Below are 14,402 nucleotides of genomic sequence, written 5' to 3'. Positions count from 1 at the left end.
ACACCTTGCTTTTCAGAGTGATGAGCTAAGTAAAAAATCCATGCGTTTCAGAGAGGCGGGGCAAATAGGAGATACACGGTATGAACGGTATGTTGAACATACAGCATTTTTCAACCTTAACCTTTTAACCATATACACATTGCATTACACATAAGACAAACGATTATATTAATTTTAGCCTTGTCATATGACCCCTTTAAAAGAAAGGGTGAATGTTTAAGAAGGCATAAAAGATTTGCACATTTCTATCAGGTCTCATAGTCGCCCTCTGTAGAATATATGTCCTTGACCTAAAATGTAAATTAAGTTTATTTGTGCACACATGCAGGGATCGGTGGTCCCCTTTAGGTAGCTCTAATGTGCCATGATAGCTGTCCACAGCGATTATCTGCTCCTCACACTAACATCCTCTCTAGCTATTTACAATGAGCTTCATTCTAGCATGCACAATTAGTGTTGGCATGGCAACCATGAATGGTCACAGCCCTGATTTTGCAGTTTGCACTCATGATTGATAATTGCTATTCATAGTTACAGAAGAAAACGAATTTGAATTATTGTATTTTAAAGACATTTGGCTTGTAGGTTTAAACATCAAATATATTCCATGTGTAGCCTATAAATCCAATTTCATTTCTGTCCCTTTGGTACATAGAATGTTGTCATTTTACCAGCTATTAATAAATGACCAAATATTGAATGAAACGCTATCTGGACACCTCCTTCAAAAAATGATTTCATATGCATGAATTGCAAATGAAATGTAAATACAAGCTGTGTTGTTGGTGTGATAAAAGTATGGGCAATTAGCATAAATATGTAATGTACATTTGGCAGTGAGTCAGTGGAATGGTTCTCCTTTGAACCAATAGAAGTGTGGCATAAGGTTGCGTAAGTTTCAGCCAATAAAATGCGAGGAAGTCTTTGAGGCTTGTGCTGTCATAGACGTACCCTTTTGCGCAAGCTATGCCCGTGAGCGTGTGACGCACACAACTTAGATATGCCACTTTTACCCAACCAGTCACAATCTGTCATTTCTTTGTATCTTTTAGACGTCACACGGGTTCTTGTCACACGTCACATTCCTGTAGTTTTCAATCCTTTCAGTTGCTTTTTTTGAGGAACATTTTTTAGTTATCAATGTGATGAAGGGCCTCTTGACAGTATTTTGAGTGCTTTAAGAGATGAAGTGTTCCACATGTTCCACTTCTGTGATTCCTGAATTTATTATTTAAGGAAATGAACTGAATCAGAATGTAGTAAGCCGCTCATTCAACAACCAGCCAAATAAAATACTCCCATTTTCTCATCCTTATATGATTTTGATTTAAATTACAAATAAAATGTGTGAATTTCATCGCATTATATAGATTGCAAATGATGTAGCATTTATTTTAAAAAAAATGCACCACATTAAAAACAAGCGTTCTTTCTGTATTGAATTGCATATACGACTTTGACTTATGTAGTATTTGTCTGAGAATTAGATTGTCTTTGGCGTTTCAGAAGAGAGATTATTTTTTCAAACTGTGCCAAGATTTGCTTAGATTACTAAATATTCCTTTAACAATAAAAGATTTCCATGGACACTTTTTTTATCCAAATTGATGATTTGAATTTACTGTCCACGTCAAGACTCTTGTGTTCTTACTGTTTGTCTGCAAATGTCACATTTATGTCTATTATTATTTTTCAGTAATTTTATAGGAATTTGATACAAAATTGATAACACAATTGATCATTCTGTGAAGTCTCTTCTCTGAGCAATAAAATCTCTTCAATGTTAACACACCATTACCGGCGACCTCTGAACTTTACCCCCCTTCATCGTCTCTTATCCCTGCCTGTGTGAGTGTGTGCTGCTCTTATCAGCTCTCCACAGACGCTAGTCTTGTGCCGCTCACATTTCACTGTAAAATTGCCTTTTTCTCTCAGCAGGATAGCGCAGGATTATCTTCTCCTCCCTCGCTCAGCAAAATTAGCCTCTGGAATAACCGCCGACCCATTTTCCGTTTATTTTTGGAAACGGTGAAAACTCGCTGTACTAAACAGAATGAAAGGCCTTAGCTCTCTGATTTGACGTGAAGAGTGACCAAAGAAGATTACTGGCAAATTTGCATATATGTGCAAGGTCACGTTTTTACGCTTGAAACAAAGAATAAAAAAGCAACCCTCCAAGCATCAAGTGCTTGTTAAAATTAGTTCTGATGAGTTAAATGGACAGTTCGCCCCAAAATTCTGTCATCATTTACTCACCCCCAGGTTGTATCAAATCTCTATACATTGAAAAGATATTTGGAAGAATGTTAGCAATTATCAGTTTTGGGACATCATCCACTAGCCTAGTATAAAAAAATACAATGTGTTTTTTGATCTGTTGAACCCAAAAAGGGATATTTTGATGAATTTAGGAAAACAAACAGTTCAGCTTTGGCTATCATTTTATTTGTCTTACCATTGTAGACAGTGATGTCCCAGAACTGAAAATTGCTAACATTCTTGCAAATATCTCAATTTATACATATATGAAATTACATGAGGGTGAGTAAATGATGATAGAATTTAAAAGTTTTGGGTGAACTTTCCCTTTAAAAGTTGAGTTGAACTTCATGAGGAATTGCAACATAAGGTCTATGCATGATGTAGTTAATGTAATGTAATGTAATTGTAAAAGATGTAGTGTCATTGAAATGTAAGAATATTAGTATAGTCAATTTAACAAATACAAATACATCATCCGGGACAAAAAAGATATTTATAAAAAGAACAATTGTTGATAATGGTGATCAATGCAGCATTCCACCTGTGGTGATACACAAACAGAGTAAGAACTGCTTGGAATTGATATGGCACTTGGTGGATTTGTTTTATACCATAAGTGTTATAAATTTTACTGAACATAGACTATTGATGGCCTGTAAATTTTCTCTATTTGCCTGTACGATTCACGCCAGACTTGGTAGAAAGATAAAAACACAGAAACATGACCTCCTTTTGTCACACAGTCGTATCTCTTGATTTAAAGTTGACCATGTTTTACGAGTGAGAAACCGAGTGGTTTGAAGTGCTTATGCAATTTTCTCCTGTCTCCTATAAATAAGCGGGGATTGTCATGATTCATTGAAAAGCCCCGTCTTTATCAGCAGAGCTGTCACTTTAGCTGTAAATGCTCCTGTTCCTGCTGTGCTAGTGTGTGTGTGTGTTCGCCTGCGTTTGTGTGTGTTTATCTGTCACTTTAGCTCTTCATCTATTGCTTTCATTTTGGTTGACGTAGACATCCATTAATTTTTGAGAGAAGTGCTGGTCCTCGTCTGCACATCTCCCGCCGAAGACAGGGAGACACTCTGGACACACACAAAATATTCAAGAGTAGCCTAACATGTCAGGCACGTTTCAGACAGGAGGATGGCATCATTGATGATGACGTTAAAACGTGTCATAGCGCTAGCTGGTTAGGAAAGCCTGTTATAAAACACACTCCCACGCACTCACACACACAAAACTTCAGATACACAACATGTAACAGGCAATGTCAACACTTTTGTCTGTAGGTGGCAGTAGAGTTTAGCTTTTTTGTGGCACAGAAAGTGCTGGGCAGCAGGTGTGAAAGAGTAGCGTGTTGGGGTCTATATGGTCTTCAAATTATATATCTAATAACTCGAGATCTCTAAAATACATTTAAATATTTGTATACTGTATGGTCTGCACAGTGTTTCACCATTTAAACACAGCTCAGAACATTACAACTAGATTATAAAGGCTTGACAATTTTTTTTATCAAAGAAATACAGAGATATTGAACAACATTTATGAAAATTGTGAGGCTTACAGTTTGAAATTTGGTTTATTCTTGGCCTTTATATGTTTATTTAAACAGCATTTGATTACTGTTAGTAGTATGAGCAATGCTGAAAGTTTCAAGAAGTAGATCGCAAAATTACATTATGTTTACAATGAGTACATTGCATTCGGCAGAAAGCTACAGTACATTCTTGTATAACTTAAATTGATTACTTATAGGTAATTGTGGTCAGGCAGATTTACAGATGGGTTATGAATCGGGTTCCGACCCTGGAAACAAAATCTAATCTGGTTTGATTAAAAACAAATTAAACTCAACTACATTTACCGGTTACAGGATGTTTATTCTGGAAAAGATTTGTTTTTATAGGGTTTTGGCTGGTGAGAGTTTGGATGTTCTGGTAAGTATTTGATTACGCAGATGTCACAAAAACAAGAAAAGAAAGGATGCAGGCGGTCTTCCGAGCAGGTTCCCCTGCTCTAGTCATTCTGCTCCAAAAAAGAGAAAACTGCCCTGCCTGGTTGCCATAGAAACAAGTAATTGCTGCACCTGGCAAATTGCAGGGCTCTTTAAAGCGGTTAATTCAGCGTGTTTTCTCGTCTCTTCCCGTCCTACAGACCTGACATGTGACTTTCTGTTCAAATGCAGGAATAGGACAAAAATATCCATTGAAGCCCTGATGTCAGCACTGTCAGAATATGACTTGTAATGATAATGTAAAAATGAAAAGGTCAAGTTTTTTCAAGCTGCACGTGTGTCAGCATGCATTTCTTTTTGGCATCTGGCTGTGGGTGCCATTTTATAATATAGAATATTTTAATTTATTTACTTTTAAAGAACATTTTCAGACAACATATAGACAGGATATGATAGAGACGTACGCAGAAAGGAATATGCTGGATGCCTGTATTGATTAAATACATTTCAATGGTACTAAAAGAATAGAACATGCTGGTTTGTATATGCATAATAACAAGAGTATTTTTAGAGAATAGTATAGAATGGAATTGAGTAGAATGTGGTGATGTGTACATTTGTTTTATAGAATGTGTAACGGGTAGTGTGTGTTTCATTACATCTAGACTATACTAGACTAGACTAGAATAGAATGTGGTGACGGGTATTTTGTGTTGTTTAATCATATTTTACGTTACATAAAGACAAGACTAGACTAGACAAGACTAGTATAGAAGATTTTGTACATTTGCGTGTGTTTTTGTAGATGTTGGGTCAGGGGTCTATTCATTGATATACTGTTGTCTACTGATGTCCATCCTCCGTCCACACTTGTGTTTTTAAAGCTTGAGGGATTAAATAAGCTTCAGCTTGATGAGATGGGACTGCTGGATAGAGTTGAAACCTTCCTCTGTTTCTAATCAGAGATTTTTTTGTCCTAAAGATAGAGACAAGATTGAGGGTTTCTCTTCTCGAGAGACAGGAGAGAGAAAAATGCTTTGTTTAAACAAGATAAGCATCACACACACAGTTTTAAATGAATGAGATAAGTCAGCAAGAAATGAATTACTCAAAGCAAGTGAAAGATTTAGGATGGTGTGCTGCCCACTGACTTTCTGAATTTAAAGAGGAGGAGAGTGACGATCAGAGTGCATTTCTCTCTCTCTCTCTCTCTCTCTCTCTCGCTCTCTCTCAGTCTCTCTCTCACTTCTTCACCCCAGTGTTCCTTTCCTCCAGTGGAAATGAGGGGTTATTTTATTCCCACTGTTTCCTAAAGGCTGTAAAAGTCGGAACAAAACTCTTTCTGAGTTTTAAGCAAATCAGTTAGGGTTCTACACAATCTCCATGTTTTCAGGGTTTGTAAAAGCATCATATAGCTTTCCATTAAATCGGACCGTGTTCTAAACAAACTTGCTGTAACTAACCTTCTTATCTTCAACAGCAACGTGTAAAGGCAACCATTAGAGCCCCGTCCCAGCTGAATTTATGCGCGGGTTTAAACGAGCGGAGTCTGCACCGGTATCCATCATCATTAGGTTGCCATGGCATTTACTATGAGGGATGAAAAGGGAGCAGCGGATTAGTTTATCAGAACTCTATTAAAAGAACATTACGCCCTAAGAGTTAAAAGAGAGTGTGGGGGAAACAAATGGACCAATAACCACTATGACTCAACGCATTTCTATCAGAGTCCCTTGAGTGCGCTTTCATCTGGGGTCTTCCTTACGCCCACCACTACATGAAATAATCTGTACATTCATAGTGCCAGAGTCTTTGGAGCTTTTCTGCAATAACAAAAGAAAGGAAATAAGGATAAAATAGGCAGAAGTAAGTTTGTCTGAATAGTTTGACTGAAATGTATATCATGTGACAAAAAGCTTGTTTAAAACTTCAGGCTTTGTTTAAAGTGGTAACTGTTGTTTTTACAACAATTGATCTGTTTCTATTGTTATTTAAATTTATATATATAGTGATAAAAACAGTATAAACTGTGTTGTAGTTTTTATTCAACAAATAGTTGAATGCCTTGACAAAATACATATGAAAACTGAGACATAATATCTAAAAAGTTTTAAATGTATTCATTTTTATATTATTTTATCATATTTAAAGTAAATGTAATATTATTTTAATAAAGTTAGATGAATCTTTATGTGTAACAGTTTTATTTATTTATATATTTTAAAATATCATTTTTTTAACAACGTATGTCAAGTTGCTATATAAAGGATGACTTTTAAGAGGAAAGGTTATGTGTATGTTTGAAATAACAAAGCTCAGGGGAGAGGTAATGATGTATTCTCTCTTTGTCAGAATGATATATGATATATTTTTATATGATATCTCTGTTACGCTGTTTAGAAATATAAGGAGAGTTTTTGTCTTTCATGTGGTATCTGTATGGTATATAAAAATGTGAGTGTTAAAGTGAAGATGGACAGTGAAGAAAGCTTCTGTATTTGTGTGCTTTTGAGATTTTAACATTAAATCATTCGTGTCCAGATAAAGGATGTGTTCTTCATGCGAGGAAAAACACAAAGATGACAAATAATCTCCCTTCGCTCAGCCTGAGGAATGATGAAATAGTCCAATCGCACCTGGGGCTCAGAGAGTGAGAAGGAATACAACTGTTTGTGGATACAGCAGGTTTTGCAATTTTGTACTCAGACGGAGAGCTGGAGACACAACAAATTTATATTGGGGATGTTGTGGGTCGTTGCTAGGAAGTTTCTTTGCAGATCTGAAGGATATATGGTGCATTGCTGCACATTCCTAGTTGCTTGATGTTTGATTATCATGACAAAAGAGCCCACACACAAGTCTCCATGATAAGTCCCATGTCCCTGCTTTAATGTAAGATTGTCTTAGTCTGTTTTATTGCCAGTTAAGCAAGAATTGCTTATTATCTCTCTTCGTAATAAATTGTGCGATTTGAGGTAGCATTTATGATCATAACATGTGCGCTGCATGATGAGTTTCTCACCAAAGTGTAATACAGTTAAAGCTATAATGAAATCTCCAGCCTAAGTGTGAACAATAGTGTCATTAGAGTCAAGTGTTCAAACAAAACTTAATCGACCTTTTCTGTCTTGAGTAGCATTTGTTGCCCTCTCTCTCTCTTTCTCTCTCTCTCTCTCTCTCTCTCTCTCTCACACACACACACACACACTGGTTCAACGGCATTAAAGATCATTAACTGGTTGTCCTGGGGGAGATGCTGCTTTTAATTATACCAACAACGAAATGTGTGTGTTCACAGCATAACACGCCCTGTGGTTTTATCACAATTTTATTACCTGTTAAACAATTTTAAACCGTTAAAATACTTGTAGGGTCCATGCAAGCGTTCTTGAAAATAGTTTAATAATTTTAAATGCCTTAAAGAGATTCTATCAGCATTTATTCATCCTGATTTTTTGTGCCATGCTCTGAAAGTCAATGGGGTCCAAACTCTCAGCAATGTTCTTCAAAATAACCAGTTGCGCAGAATATAAAAGAACTTGAAAGGTCCATTGGAGAGGAACAAATGGCTTTTCTGTCATCACTGTAAAGAACTCTTTTACATATGTAGAGATTACTCCTGTTTTTTGTGTTGTCATGTTTTTATTGTGTTTATTGTGGTGGTTAGCTGTATTTGTTTTAGTTATTAATTTTAATTATTTTTTTATAAGAAGTATGATTGATATTAATTGAAATGCACAATAAAAATATGATAATTGGAAAATATATATTTATGTCCACATTCCTGAATTCAAGACAATTTTAGCAAATCAACTTATTGACTAACCCTAACATCCATGTATGGATTTTAACTGCATCTAGCAGTTAGGTTGCGAATTGCAACCAATGGCTCACTCCATCCCTCCCTTTCGAAGCACTACGGAGGCTGACACAGGACTAAGATTTCGTCACGATTTTGTTTCTCTGCCGAGGAGATATCGTTTTTACAAAAGGCATTCTATAGAGCAGTTAGTTCTTTTAAGGCTACTGTAGAAACAACATGGCGAATTCCATGCAAGGGGACCCGTGGTGTATGTAGACAGAAATAGCTCATTCTAAGGTAATAAAAGCATAACGTTTCATTATATAAGGTCTTATACACCTCTGAAGACATGGTTATGTATATTATATTGCATTTATTTCTATAGATCCCCCAAACATTGCACGCAGCACCATCATTAAATCACTATCGTCCATGTCCCTTTCCCAACTACCAATAGATAGATGTTGTATGTGTAATAGTTGTATAGTATTGAGTAGCAAAGAGACAATTCACAGCCTTTAATCACCTTTTCAAGTGCCGATCAATGAGATAGAAATCTGTGTTAAATGTTCCAGCTCTGAGATCTCTAACCTCCCCCTTTCATGAAGAACTGATCATTTCTATAGCATGGCTTGTTTCTCTCTGGTTATACTTTCAGATTGAGGTTTTAAACTCTTGAACTGTGTGGAGTCAGCAGTATGAAGCTTTCAGTTGTAAAATCGTGACACTCAGAGAGCACATTGTGTGTCAAGCTATGTGCAAGTGAGGATGGAGAAAATGCACAGCTATAGAAAAGAGGAGGAAAGCAGCGGGTGAATGCGCATGTGATCATTACACGATGGTGCTGTGGTGTCCTGGGGTCACTAAAAAGTAATTTTGGTAACGAATAAGTGCCATAATGTCAAGCGACACAACAAAATGGCCATTTGTAAATATTTTAAGTGGTGGCTAATTCGTATGAATTCATATGTCATCTGCATAGTTTAATACGATCTGCTTTGCATGCAATTGACAATTAGGTTTAGGGGTGTGGTTATGGGTGGGGCTTCCTTATTGTTGTTCTTAAAATCATTAATTTTTGTTGGATTGCATGCATTTCTACAAATTATGGCCACCTCATGAAAAAGTTAAGATTTCCCATTAGATCAGGCTGCTAAGATCTACAAAACTGTAGTCCTGTTCTTAAGCTGCTGCACAAATCAAAAAGTGAATGGCGTCAAAGAGCCCCTAGCTGACTGCCGAAACGTTTTGTTTCAGAGCACATGAGTCGCATACTTGAGAGGCGGAAGCCACTGGCTGATGGGGGTAAAATAGTTTTGTTTCCATGACAACAAAATTGCAGTTGCAGGGGCGTCAGAGCGAGGGGTGTTTCGGTGCAAGGTTGGAGGGGGACAGATAGTGATTGCTGTAATCATGCTGGGAAAATAATAAGGTAATGAGAAGTGACTGAATACCATTTCTCTCTTCCCCAGGGCTGTATATCTTTAACCTTCTCTCGCTTTCCCAGCTGGCATCTTCATGCACATTGGGATTCTCTCTCACATGCTGATTAAAGCCGCTCTGTGCCAAAATGTGCGTGTCCGCGTCTGCATGTGATAAACTCCCACTGTGGTGACTCAGACGCTACGTTCAGAATGAAATACTGATGCAAACGACACAGTATATACAATGCATTCTGTTTAAAAGATGTGAGTGATGTGTATGCAATGATTTTAAACAGTATGCTACATTTTGTTCATGTTCATCCGATGGAGCTCAGTTTTCATTTTCGAAATAACAATGTATATTTTGCGTATTTACCTAATTTTATGGAAAAATGTCTGATCAAATCATCATGTCAAAAAAGATTTGAAAATCCATGTTCCAGTTCATTCATCACTCCTCCTCTGATTTCCTCTTTGTGCCATTTTTGCATAATAAGTAAAGTGTTGATTGTCTAAATGGCTTCGAGTGGCTCAGGGCAAGCTTAAATTTTAGACCGCGCAGGGAAAATCGAAGCCCCGCTTAACAAACTAAATGTCACAATGCTTTACCCTGAAAGCGTACACCGGATTCATCTTAGCTTCTGTTGTATCCCCTTAAATAGAATTCGCCGTGTTTTTTTGTACAATATCCCAAACTACTGTAAAGAGCGCATTTCGTAAATATGTTGTCTCCTTTGGCAAAGAAGTGCAAATGTGACGACATCTTAGTCCTGCGTCAGCCAGTGCTCAGAAAGGGTGGGGTGGAGTGAGCCGTTGATTGCAATTCACAATCTCACCGCTAGATGCTGCTAAATTTCATACACTTGACCTTTAAAAATTACGTCTGAAATTTCCTCTGGGTTTGAATTTTGAAGACAATTGAAAGTTTTACCAATAACCCTATATTTGCTTATCCAAGAATTATAAAACTTCCTCCTGATCATTTAGTATTCTTCTCTACACATAATCATAAGAAGAGGTCAGCTCAAGGTTAATAAGTGGGCGTCTCAGTCTTTGTGCACACATTCTCTGTCCGTTATGCCTTTCTCTCTCTTCATACATGCACTCACACAAGCTCTTCGGCCAAACACTTCACACATGGTTCCACTCTCACATGCATGTTCGACCCGACCTTTTGCCTTTTGGCTACAAGCTACATGATGCATCACACACACACGTGCATTTACTTTAACACTGCAACAAAGAACTTCCACATGTGACTTGGGGGAAGGAAATGTCTTACGCTAACTGATATCCATTTATATGATAATAGACAGCCCGCGGTAAGGCAATTAAAGAGACAGCAGCCGGTTGTTTTGTCTCGTGGAGAATAATAGAAAAGAGGGAATGCTTCTGTTTAACAGTTCTGTGGTCAGAGATAAGACACACATAAACACACACTCATTAGGGTTTCATGCCTCTAATTACATTCTCCTGGAAGAGCTCGTCCAATGATGTTTTCTAGTCCTGTGGTGATGTTTGGGATCTTCTCTGGTGAGAGTTATGTAAGGGTTATTTAGGGACTCAGCTGTGATTGACAGCTCTCTTTCAGTACTCATGCTTCAAGTGTTTTTACAAAGTGTCTGTTAGTGACCACAGGGTGGCGTGTGCTGCTCACACACGGAACGTATAGGATACATCAGGGTCTAGCTTATAAAAGAGAAATAATGAGAGGGATTCGACAGGGGTGCAGTTGGGAACCAAAGCACAAGCAGACTGGCTGTTTAACAGTGTTGAATTAACAACAGGGTATGAAAAATAGCGTAATTGATAGATGTAATAAAATTAAAGTAAACGTGCTGTGGTAAAATTCACAGTCTGTTAGTTCATTCAGTCTGTTATATTCTAAGAAATACCCATTTGGGAACCTTTATTCTTAATACTGTATGAAAGAATAGACTTTGAAATAAAATTAATAAAATGAAATGATAGACTTACTATTTTAACACAGTAGGTCTGCTTAGTTGAAAAAAGGTTAAAACTGTGTTAAATTTCAGTATATTCTCCCATTCAGTATATTAATAAACCTTATGAAACTAAATATATGGACAAATCCTATATTGAAAAATATAATAAATATGTTAAATAATATTTGTTATACATTGGGACCAAGTCCATATCTTACTATGAAAATTGCCAATTCTTTATTATTCAATATATTTTAATATATTAACAATGTATAATTTAATATATTTTAAATATATATTAAATGATTTAATATTTTGACATAATATATAAGAAAATATATTTTCTTTGCATAAGTAAAGACATTATGCTCCTAAAATAGTTCTCTTTAGGGTTTAAATGGCTTTCAAAAGCTCATTGTGTTGTATAAAAGGTTACTTGTAGTTGAAATTGTGCTTTAATGGATTATCAACAAGAAGAAAAAGTGAGTCTTTATGACTCAAATGTATTTTGGGGGGGGGGCAAAAATGGTTTTATGGCATACCTTTATTTTTGAGATTGTACATATTGTGGGGAAATGAAAATGCACTGCACACTAGAAATAAGCATACTAATCTTATCTCTGTCCGTTCACTGAAGCAGAAACTAATGGCAAATGATGAAATCTCAATGAAACTGACCTCTCGGTTATAAATGCATGTGATGCGTTCAGCATGACATTAGAGGTATAAATGTTTGGCATGCGCTGAGGAAAACCATCTCCATGCGTTCATATAACAGATGGTGCCTGATGGTAATTTTCACAAGCAATTAACTCCATTCATGAAGTTTTCACGTCTTCACATTAGCAGACTGTTGGTGTGTGTGTGTTTTATTGTGTTGCCCATAATTGGAAAACAAGAAGTCATTAAACATAGATTATGTTAGATGGTCTTGGATATTTACACTTTTTTGACTTTCTAACTCTCTTATGGTTGTGGAGTTGTTTGAGATGGGTGTGAAATTTTGCTCGGCTTTCATGGCTCTCTGTTTTTTCGTCCGTGATAGACAGTGAAAGACATGGAATGGTTAAAAAAATGTATGCATCAGTATAAATCCTTGTGTGTGCTTGAGATGAGACTGCAGAAGTGGAATATGTTTTTGTGTACAGAAGGGACAATGTGTTCCAAAACCTAGTAAATCTTCCCTTCGGCCAAAACTCAACAACGCATGTGTCCTTTCCAGAAAAGCCATGGACATTGCGATGAGCTCAGTAAAATAGTAAATCCAAAATGTGAGACAAAGCGAGATAAATGTTTTTCATGATTTCTTAGAAGGCTGCACACTAGGCTTTGGAACAGAGCCAGTCTGAGTGAATGCGTGTGCATCTGTGTTTGGGAGCGAGTGCAACCAACTGTGAAATGATTCTGTTAGTGTCATTTCTATCACACACACACTTCCAGGATCCACGCGGCTGCCGCACGCTGTGTCTGAGAAGGCTTGATGGCTCCCCGCGGCCTTGCACATCGTAAGACAGTTGTTTGTATTTTCTGGCTCTTTTGGAAGGCGATAAAAACTCCGCCATGGGCAATGACGAGGATTTCACAGTGTCGTCAGACTGGAGTGAATTGCTTTTTTTAAACATATCCTGCCTTGTAAACAGTTTAAGGAAAGGTGATTGTTAGTGGTATTTTCTAAGGCAATGTTACTGTTGCTCATACTTGTAAACAAACCTCTGACCTTAAGGGGCAGTTCACCTTAAAATAAAAATTCTGTCATCATTTACTCACCCTCAGGTTGTTCCAAATCGGTGTAAATCTCTTTGTTTTGATGAACACAGAGATATATATTTGGAAAAATGCATGTAACCAAACAGGAGTTGGCCACCATTGACTAACATGGTAGGAAAATTACAATAGTAGTCAATAGTGCCCCAGAACTGTTTTCTTTCTAATACTGTTCAAAATATCTTATCTGTGTTCAACTAAGAACAAAGAAATTTATAAAGCAACTTTTCCTACTATGGTAGTCAATGGTGGCCAAGAACTGAATACAAGCATTCTTCCAAATATCTTTCTCTGCGTCAAATATCTTTCTTTTTCTGGGTCCAATTTTAAGGCACATGGATTCTCATACGATTTTATGCAGATAATACGCAGCTTTATTTCTCTTTCAGCCAGATGACCCCACCATTTCTGCCCATGTCTCTGCCTGCCTTTTGGACATCTCATCTTGGATGAAAGAGCATCCACTACAACTCAACCTGTCCTAGACAGAACTCCAGGTAATACCGGCCAACACATCAATTGAACACCAACTTACCGTTCAGCTTGGATCCTCAACTACAACACCCATCAAGTCTGCGAGGAACCTGGGGGTGGTGTTCGACGACTACCTGAAATTCACCTCTCACACTGCAGCAACCACTCGAAGGCACCAAATGCACCAGATCGCTTGCAAAAAACCTTTACACATTCAGTTCCCCTTTGGTGGAATGAACTGCCAGCCTCCACCCGAACTACAGGATCCTTCACCACACTCAAAAAACTGCTTAAAACATACCTGTTCCGCATGTAAATGTAATATCAAAGACAGTTAAAGAGCAAAAAGGTTAATATATCTATACAGAGACACTTATGTATAATAATTATTATAACAGATGACAGATTCATAACCCGTACATAAGCTCATGCCCACACATCCATCAAAGGTTAAAGCTATGGAACTGAACAGAGTTTATGAGTATATCAGTAGAAATAAATAGTTTTTTCTTTCCTCTGTGTCTAATGAGGTCTCATGCTTATGACTGTGACTGACAGGGATTGATTTTGACCCAAATCACATTGTCCTCAACACCAGAGGAGTGCTACAATTCGAGCTGTCCGAGAATTCCAGTGTTATAAATAAGAGAATGAGTTGCTTTCAACAAGGTCCAAGTCATTTCAGGGTAAAATGTTCACAACTTTTCAGCTCAGAATGTTTTTTGAACCTGTAGAAATAAGAATAATATGAATAAAAATGAAACATCATTAGG

The 14,402-nt window shown here is 37.1% G+C and overlaps 1 protein-coding gene across 2 annotated transcripts in view; it reads left to right on the top strand.

The window, feature by feature from the left end:
• ccdc180 (coiled-coil domain containing 180) overlaps positions 1-14,402 on the top strand; it is a 29,226-nt gene extending 14,824 nt beyond the window's left edge. The window contains exon 9 of one of the 2 annotated variants that reach the window (XM_056750929.1): positions 13,545-14,402. The gene's annotated coding sequence lies outside the window, so the exon portion shown is untranslated. Of the gene's footprint in view, positions 1-5,699; positions 6,019-13,544 lie in introns of those variants that run through there. The other variant, XM_056750930.1, reaches the window with a different exon arrangement.

Source organism: Triplophysa dalaica, chromosome 6 (assembly GCF_015846415.1).
Source record: "Triplophysa dalaica isolate WHDGS20190420 chromosome 6, ASM1584641v1, whole genome shotgun sequence".
Classification (NCBI taxonomy): Eukaryota; Metazoa; Chordata; class Actinopteri; order Cypriniformes; family Nemacheilidae; genus Triplophysa; species Triplophysa dalaica.
The sequence above is the reverse complement of the archived record's forward strand: the minus strand, read 5'-3'. Positions and strand labels throughout refer to the sequence as shown.